This window comes from Anas acuta, chromosome 2, assembly GCF_963932015.1.
Source record: "Anas acuta chromosome 2, bAnaAcu1.1, whole genome shotgun sequence".
Classification (NCBI taxonomy): domain Eukaryota; kingdom Metazoa; phylum Chordata; class Aves; order Anseriformes; family Anatidae; genus Anas; species Anas acuta.
The window spans coordinates 138,403,137-138,412,835 of record NC_088980.1 but is presented as its reverse complement, the minus strand read 5'-3'; positions in this window follow the sequence as shown (position 1 = coordinate 138,412,835).

Below are 9,699 nucleotides of genomic sequence, written 5' to 3'. Positions count from 1 at the left end.
TTTCTATTCTATAAGTTACATGGTTTTCTCATCTACCTTTCATATTCTCATTAATATTAGTTAATGTATCTCTCTTGTTCTCTCTGTTAAACTTTGTTAAACTCCCTGTCCTAAAATGTTAACCTCAGTAGTGTGAACAGTATGAAAATAAAGAAATTTCAGTAAATAAAAAGTCAGGTAATCTGAGGAATGACTTATGAATAAAACTGATGAGAACCAAATGAGTTGTAGTGCAGCTAAGATAATACTAAGAGACAACATGGGAAAAATATTCAGTAAAAGATAATGTATAAGAAGAAATAATGTCATAGACTTCTAGAAAGGAAGGTTTAGGCTGCTAATTGAGAAAATAATTGTCATAATGATATTTTACATAATGAAAGTCCCCCCCCCCAAAAAAAAAGGTGAATCATATTCATTTATAGAATCAAATTTTAGATAGGAAAATTAAAAGGAAAATTAATTTTAGATTTTCTGCATTTGGACTATATGGTGTAATTGGTGACAATCCTACTTCTGAAGTCTTTAATTCCAAGAAACCTTCATTATATAAAAATACACAGCTATAATCTATTTTATTTACTTTCGGTATTTCATTCTGGGTTGTATACATTTTGTTAAATCTACTTATGTACGGAAGATAACATCTTGAATTGTATAAAAGAAAGTAGGTTAGAGTTTATTTTAACCAGTTACAGTTTTTAAATTTCAGAACAAGGCATTTATAATGAGTTTATCCTAGAATACACAAGTATTCATGTAATAAATACACCTATTATAAGAAAAAAATATATTAATTGATATTAATTGATTGCCTGTTCATAACAAATCCTCTGTTTTCTAAGACTACTGTAGTTCTTGAAACCACCACAACTCTTTATCATCTGTTCCAAAATATGCAAATTGAAGCTCAGCTCTAGCCTTCAAATATTTTATATGATATGAATTCTAGACAACCGTATACAGTATGGTTCAGTCAGCTCTGCCTCACCAGCTGACCTCCTGCAGTGTCTTCATTTTTCAGACTGCATAAGAAAGTCTTAAAGCCCAGTTAAAGCTCACAGCCCTCTGTGAAACTAATGACGTATCTCCCTTTAACTTCAGTGATGGCAGTAGAAGGTGATGATAATTAATCCCTTATGTTAAAACTACACAAACTTTCAAAACACTAATCAAATACAGATCTTCATCCCAAATCAGTTCATGACATCAGTGTATCCCAGTAGCAATAATGTTAAACTGTTACCAGAGATTCACCATATTACTGAAACAAAGCACAACTGCTTGACATTATCACTTACTGGTATGCTTAAACAGTATTTCCAAAAACTTCCTTAATTCTAACATAAAGCTAAATGACTCTGAGCAAAATATTTCACTTTATGTATATGATGTATTGATTTTATTGTTAGCTTCTCTTACTTAAGATGACTTCTCTGTCTTATAACCATGACTAAGTCTCCAGCTACAAAATGAATTTGATTAAATCCAAGCACTTGACCTTGTCAGCTAATGTCCCTAGATGCCTCTTTACTGACTACCAGTTTCTATGGGCTTCTCAGCAGTGGAACTGGAATATTTATATCATATCCCATGTTCTCTGGCCTCAATAACCGCATCTTTTCCCAAATCATTATTAAAATTAAAAATGATTTAGAAGGATGGACCTTCATCCCTTTCAGGCTGAACTGTATTACTTAGAATGAATTTCTTTCTTCATTACTTCTCATATGGATGTTAGGTTGCCATATACATCTCTAAAACTACTATTCAGAATCTGTACCAATCTTTCTTTAAATAAAATTGGAATTAAAAATAATTCTTGGTGAAAATTATGTTGCCTTAAGATTTTAAAATTCTTGGTTTTGGTAGAATTTAGTGATCACTAATCAAATGTTTTTAAATAGTGGCATTATGATACCCTGTCATTTTTCAAGGTGAAATTAGAAACTTCACTGCCTTTAGAAACTAAATTGTCTTTAATATTATCCAAAACAACCCATAATCCTAGTCTTCTACACTAGATCATCTCAAACTATATCATACTTTGAGGTTTAAACACAATTAAAAACCCACCATTTCTTCACTTAGGCCAATGTTTAACATTTTCTTACATCACAGAGGGATGTAAAGAATTGTAACATCAATAACAAATAATATAATGCACATGACTGAAGGTTGTTAAAAACTGTATTACCTTCAGTAAATTATAAAACTTCCAACTATTGTTCTGTTCCATAAAATGTTATTCTATACAGGGTTCTGTTGTGTATTAGTGAGGTGTATATGCACACCTTGACTTCATACGATCAAAGCAAGCTGAGTGAAGGAGCACCAAATTGGGTATCATATTTAAATAATGGCACAAAAAAAAAAAAAAAAAAAAAAAAGAGAGAGAGAGAGAAGCTGATTGTGAGAATAAACTTTTAATCATAACAGCTGTAAGGTTTTGGAAGGGCTTCCATCAGGATAAGTGATTAGAGGTAATCTAAGTCAGGTTCAGATGAAAGAAGTAATTTCAGAGCAGGATCATATTGGAAAGACCCTGTGAACACAGGAATAATGCATGATATTTTTTTATTTGTTTTAGCTACATGTAAAATGTATGCCCTTGTATGTCTCAAAAGATTATAATAGCATTTGTGACAGACCTTTTACAATATTAATTCATCATCAAAACCAAACAGAAGTCTTATAGTCTTATCAGATGCAAAACTTGTACATCATTGGGTACATTCGACATCATAAAATGCCAATATCCCACGGGACACAAACTTACAAACTTTACCTGAAGTGGTCATATTGTATTGGGTTCATTCCTCCACTGCACTGAAGTAAAGAGGGAAGATAAAGATTCTTTTATGCCTCCACCAGTTCAGCACCATCCTGGAGATAAGAAGCCAAGTCAGCCTTCAGCACAAAGCTAGAGAAATCACAGGGGTGCTCCAGCTCCTGACAACTAGAACAAAACACTCAGTACCCTCTGTCAGCTAGCACTGAAAGAGCATTCCATGCTGCACCCTTCCCTGCTACTCACTGCCTGTGGGCATCACAGACTGTCTGCATGTATGTAAATGTACCCCATCCCTGAAGTTAACAAAAATGAAGCTTTCTATAAAAATTGCTCAGATTCTTGAAAGGAAATCTTATGACCATTTTACTTCCCCTCAGGAATGGAAAATGACATTACAAGACCTTAAAATTTGCCCATTCTTTTTCCAGCAGCCCAGTATTTTCTGTGTGTTTTATTAAACACACACATAAGCACAAAAACACACTAAATGTGAATATGTGTGCGTGCATATATTTACACACATATAAACCTACTGACAGCATACATACATATATAATTTTAAAAAGAAGTTCAGAAAATCATTAAACAATGGTGACTCAACTGTAAAAAAAAAAAAAAACAAAACAGTAGTCATTAAATCTCATCATGTTATTTCATATTAAAATCTCTCTCTGATTTTACAGTGTCAGATTTGATCTCGCACAGTTTAGGTGCAGTATGTTGCCTCTTTCTGTGAACTATCCTCCTATCTATTTCCTAAGCTGTTATTCCACACTTGTAATCATGTTATTTGAGTGCCTTATGTATTCTAAAAATAACCATAATAGAAGTTGCATGTAAGCGCGAGGTGAGAAGTGATGAACAGGACAGCGACACAGCACAACCAATCATACTGAATGTAAATGGGAGACCAGAACACACTGCACAGCAATAAATGATTATTATTATTACCATTTATAAAGAACCCCAAGGTATCAGAGGCACTTCAAAGTACTCATGAAGAGACATATCCCCTCCCCTAAAGAGTTTATAATCTAGAAACATTGCCTGACTGTTTCTTCTCTCATAAGAGTAAAACAAAACAGAATGATGAGCTAAGCTCTGCATTATGTTGGATCATGCTTAAGCTTATACTGCATCAACAGAGTTTATTCCATTGCTTCTTACTTTATACTCTGTTTTTGCCACTAAAGAAGGAGCTATACCAGCAGTTTGAGACTTGTTGAAACTCAGTGTGGAAGATGTAAGTGATTCAATTCACTTGAGTAGCCACAACTTGCAAATGTACGTGAATAAACATAAATTTATTTTGCATGCTCATCACAACTTGAAATGAGTCAAACTTTTACTTCCTGGAGTCATCGTTTCCAAGTGAAACCTCGTGCAAAACTTTCATTTGGCCTCCAGCCAATTGTCTGCACTTGTCTACAAGTGTGTCCTGCACTCCAGACCCTTGAACAATGGAAGCTCAGAAGTTTCCGCAAACAAAACTAATCCATCGTTCCCACTGCAATAGAAAGTACCCTTCATAAAAGAGACTGGTAAACAATTCCTGAAGAGGAGTATTCTTTTCCAAAAAATTAGTTCATCAGTTCCTTTCAAAAACATATATCCCTAAACAAATCCTCTCCTGCAATGCTGACACCAACATTATACAACATCACAGCTGCTAACAAGGTAAATGTCAGCAGGGGTGAACTACATCTTAGACCTGTATGGAAATTATAGAGAGGCAGCATAAGTCTGAAGGACTGTAAAGGAGAGTACAAAGACAAGAACCGGGTACATGATAATGATTAAGAATCTACTATATGGTTTAAATCCTTTATGTTACCGTATCAAGTCATGTTCATCAAAGGTACATAAACATTTTCCTTGTTAGTACTTTACTCTTTTTAGGCTGCTAGGTAGATGCCGGGACAGACTCTTGAAGCTAAAGGAGACTAGAAATTAAATGTGGTTCCTCTGAAATTACTGGAATCTCTGCCATTTACTTCAGTGGTATCAGGGCCTCACCTTAAACATTGACAACATTAAATGATGTCAGTAGGATTTCTCAAGGGTTAAAATTCTATTTCGTTGTAAAAAAAAAAAAAAAAGGAAAACTAAATCTCACTTTTAATGAGAATGGGTTGTCTTCTAACTAAATATCATCTATATCACATTAGAATAATATAATATTTTCTTTTTCTGAAGATAGAGTTGTAGCCTGATTTTTTGCTCATCTGTATTTTTCCTTTTCATATCCTCCACAAACTGAGAAAAAGGTGAAAAGGCAACCATTGGCATACAGTATTGAAAAGTAAAACAACTCCCAAAGCACACTTCCACCCTGAAATTGCAAGTAGCCTTTAAAATAAATATAACTTAATGAGATTAGAAAACAAAGAAAAATATTTGTTTCCCTCTCGTAATTTATTTTGCGCATATAATAAGCTGGGTCTGTAGTCAGTTTTACTTTTTCAGAGAAAATGAGCTTTATTTTTTCCAAGATAATACAGTGATTGTGCCATTCTCAGGGACTGCTATGGGAGAAGTTCATGTGTATGCTTACAATTAGACAGTGGAAAGCTGTGATTATAACATATTTCAGCACATCCTTGACACTGAGAAGACTACTGATCAGTGTGGAAAAAAAAAAAGCAAAACAAAAAAATACTGCTCTTAGGGTCCAGGTCATTTGACCCCCAACATCTGTGGTAAAGTATGATTTTCTCTGCCTATTTTTTTTCCATTTCCTCTCCCTTTCAGCAGAAGGAAGATGGGGTCCATCAGCAGACAGCCAAGTGGGATACCCTGTGGGCTGCCAGGAAGCTCTTTTTGGGTTTCATTGGAAGTCTGGCAAAATTGAGGAGTCATAAGAAATGCAGTTTTGCAAAGCTGCTGTTTTTTATGAATAAAATCAGTTTGAAAGAAACTTATGAAGTTCCCAAAGGAATAAGAGAAAATATTGAAAGGGCTGTATTTTCAAGTATGTCTCCAGCTTTGCGTTGAGTAGGAATGTGCCATAACTGAATGCTGTGGTATGCGTGACTAGGGAGTGGGAGGAGACCAACAGTGCTAGAAGGTTCCTCATAATTTTCAGGTAATCATTATTTATAGGTGATGAATGTCAATAAAATGCTGTCAATTCACCTTGATTAGGAAAAGAGCAGTGACACATGAAAAATATGCATGCTCGAAGCAACCACTAGATGGGAACTTGCAGTCACGCAGGTAAGGTAGCATCCAGGTTACTGCCTATCTTGGCTTTATTTTCCAAGTGAGATTCTTCAGTAATTAGTGGCAATTTTTGATTTGTTTATTTTATTTTATTTTATTTTATTTTATTTTATTTTATTTTATTTTATTTTATTTTATTTTATTTTATTTTATTTTATTTTATTTTTTGTATAGGATGTATCAATAGACTTGGTATTTCAGAAGAGAATATATATTATTGTTTTTTGTTATAATAATAATAAGACCTGCTTCTACATTTCTTCCAAAATTTCCCATATGGAAATTTGCTTCTTGTTCAGTCTAGCAGTAATGCAATACGGGATTTTAATAAAAGAATCAAATGTGACTGTCAACTGACAGAGTAATGGTATTGGATATCTTGTGCTGGGAAGTAGAAATAATACTACACAGGAAATATCAATATAGATTAATCTATGGCTATGGATTTGACCATTTATTAAATTGGTTTTAGTTGTATAATGTACATTAAAGTGAGATAAATTCACAATTCACATTTCATTGATTTAGCTAAGTTCAATTGAGAATTAGTGTTGTTGTTTTGTGTGTTTACATTTGACTTTTTCTTCCTAGAAGCTTAATCAGTGTAAGCTTACATAGCCAATACAACCTGCTGTGAAAGCTTGGATCTTTAATACTGCACCATAAGCCATGCCACTGAGGTAGAAAATTTACTGCTGGCCAGAAAAATAAAAATACCCTCCCTTCAAGATTATGGGGTATACTTCGAAAAGATCTCCAGCTGGTCTTCCAGTTAGTTGGTTTCAGAAAGGCTATAGCAGACATATTAAAACATAATTGTGTGCACTGAAAACTGCATACATAGGAAAGATATATAACATGTAAATCAAAACTGTAATGCCTTTCTGTACTAAGAAGTATATTAAATCTAGTGAGTCTCATCATCTACAAACTGCCCAAATGCATAACACTACATGTGTGTATGTATTCAAGAAAACCTTTGACTTGACTTAGTGGTAACCTTTGGAAAAAAATCATTATTTTTAGTTCTTTTACTATGAAATATTTGTTTTTCAGTTCACAGGATAGAGTGTTTTTCTTATCTATCTTATAATAAGTATATGAGTTTATGATAAAAAATGTATATAATAATAAGCCAGGGATGTTCATATCTCCCTTTAAAATACATGGTTTGATTTTACTATTCTGTATGTATCAATAGTTATTATATAACATCCAATAGTTATTATATAACATCAAATGGCAATATATACCTTTATATAAATAATTTCCTATCAGTCAACTTTGACATGGTATTGTAGAAACAAGATGATGGAGAAAATGACAAAGGAGAATTGTACCTATCCAGACTAACAAGAGCTTATCTTAAGAAAAGCAAAAAATACAACTACTTTACTCAGATAACTTTGAGTTCATCTATTTATGGATATATATATATATATATATATATATATATATTTACCATTGAATAACAAAATGTTATTGCAGTTTTGCTTGTAATAAATGGGGATTCCATTATAAGTAGGCTTTGTAGTTTAACTACATATTTAAATTATTCTAAGAAAAACAGCTTTGCATTGCTACCTATAGGTTATCAGCAATGTTGTTCAAAGGAGTAACAACAACATAACTATTAAATTGAGAGGAGATTCAATACCCAGATTGATGGCATTTCTGATTACTTCTGCTAGTAAAACCAATACCTGGGTTTTTATATTTGACGAATTTCTGTGAGTCATTGGGTCAAACCCAGTTACTTTTCTTAGTGTCCATGTCCAGAAAGACATGGAACTCTGATTGCCATGTCCAGAATCTAAAAGCACCTCTGTAGCAGTCTATAGCTTTCTAGCATAATACTTGGCACACATCTCTTTCCATATTTTAAAATATGGAAATTCCTGAATAGATTGTTTTCAAGACACAGAGAATGGCTGTTAGAATGGTGAATGGTAAGAGGATAGGAAAATCCCACAGGATAGGAAAATGGCACACAAAACTTCTGGCATGAAGGTAGAATAAGATATTCTAGAATGTATCCTAGTCTGGGAGAAGAGAACAAGAGATGTATCTAGAATCTCTACAATGAAGTAAGGAGGTGAATGAGCTGCAAAGTTTGCAGAATACAGGGAAATGGGGAAGTTGGTAGCCAGTGCACTTAGAGAGGAGAACAAAGGCACCCCAGAGTGCACAGCAGGCTTGACCTATGGAGGTAATGCACTATGTGACTCTCTTGTTGATGAAACAACAGTAATAAAGGATTATTTTTTCTGGCACTCAAAAGCATGCTACATAGTACAGCCTTTGATTGATAGTAAAATTAAATTAATATTAAATAATCTTGAAATTACAATACTTCTCAAAGGGCTTTTGATTCTATACATGACTCAAGTAAACATAATTTTAAAGTAAATTTGTAAAACTGAATTTAAATAGGCTAAGTTGGAAAATCTACCTAACCATAGCCACTGCTACTTTGCCATACATGTTTTCTAATATTACCTAGTCTTCACATACTGCGATTATAGGTGGTGAAAAAATTCTCAAAACAAAGAAAATACGCAGATAAATTTGACTTTGTTCAAAATCTATTTTTTACCACATTTTTGAGAAAAGTTGATTCTGCAAATTTGTTCATGAAGATTTGTTCATGACAATGTTGATAAAGGCATATCTTCCTTTCCTACCTTCCCACCTTTCCAACCTCTTTCTAATCTCTTTCTCATAAGCTGGTGTATAGGTGGACCTTGACAAAACTAGAATTGGAAAATTTTCTTGGCCTCCAACTCTGCAAATAAGTGGTCTATTTATGATATGTAAATGGTCTTTCTCATTGCCCTACTGCTACTCTATCAAATGGGAGATGGAAAACACTTCTTTGTAGGAACTGATTTTTTACTCTCTTCCCATTCCCCTCCCCCCCCTCTTTTTTTTTCCTTCTCTGTTGTTTTGCTTCTTCTATTACACTTTTTTTTTTTTTTTCTGGGTTTTTGCTGGTGCCTTTTCAGAGATCAAGGAAAAACTTTCTTCTTTGCTGTTCGTGCTTTCCTCTGAGCACAGGAGAGATTTTCTGAGAAGGGTCGAAAATATAGCTCAAGTTTAGCAGATGTTAAGAGTCAGTTAGAGGTAACTAGATCTCTCTTCATTTTCTTAAACCACAACATGTTTTGACAAGTTATCCAGAACAAAGAAATCTTTCTTAACTGGTGTCCATGCCTGTTATTACAAGAGTGGTAGAGTATGCACTGCAGTGAAACACTTGGCAGTGTTATTCCTTGCTTCTGTGTTCATGCATTTTCCTCTTTTTTTTTTTTTTTTTTTTTTTTTTTTTTTGACTGATCTACCTCTCAACTGAAAGTAATGTTTAAATATGGGCAGCTTCCAGGCCCTATTTCATCTCAAGCCTATTTGGCACTGCACTGTAGCTTCAAGATTTTCCAAGCAAGTCTAGAGGGACTTGAGTCCCTTAGCTTCTGTACCTGGTAAACAGCTTGTTGCAATTCCATTTTAAAATAAATGCTAAAGAAATGCTGACTTACTAAATATAACTTGATTTCACTGATGCTCAGAATTTTGTGTCTCTATCTTTCACATTCATTAATAATATGTATCAGAACACTATTCATAGCATTAATTTGTTCTTATGTGTGTAACTGATGTTTATGATTAAGAGAATGAAACCTAAT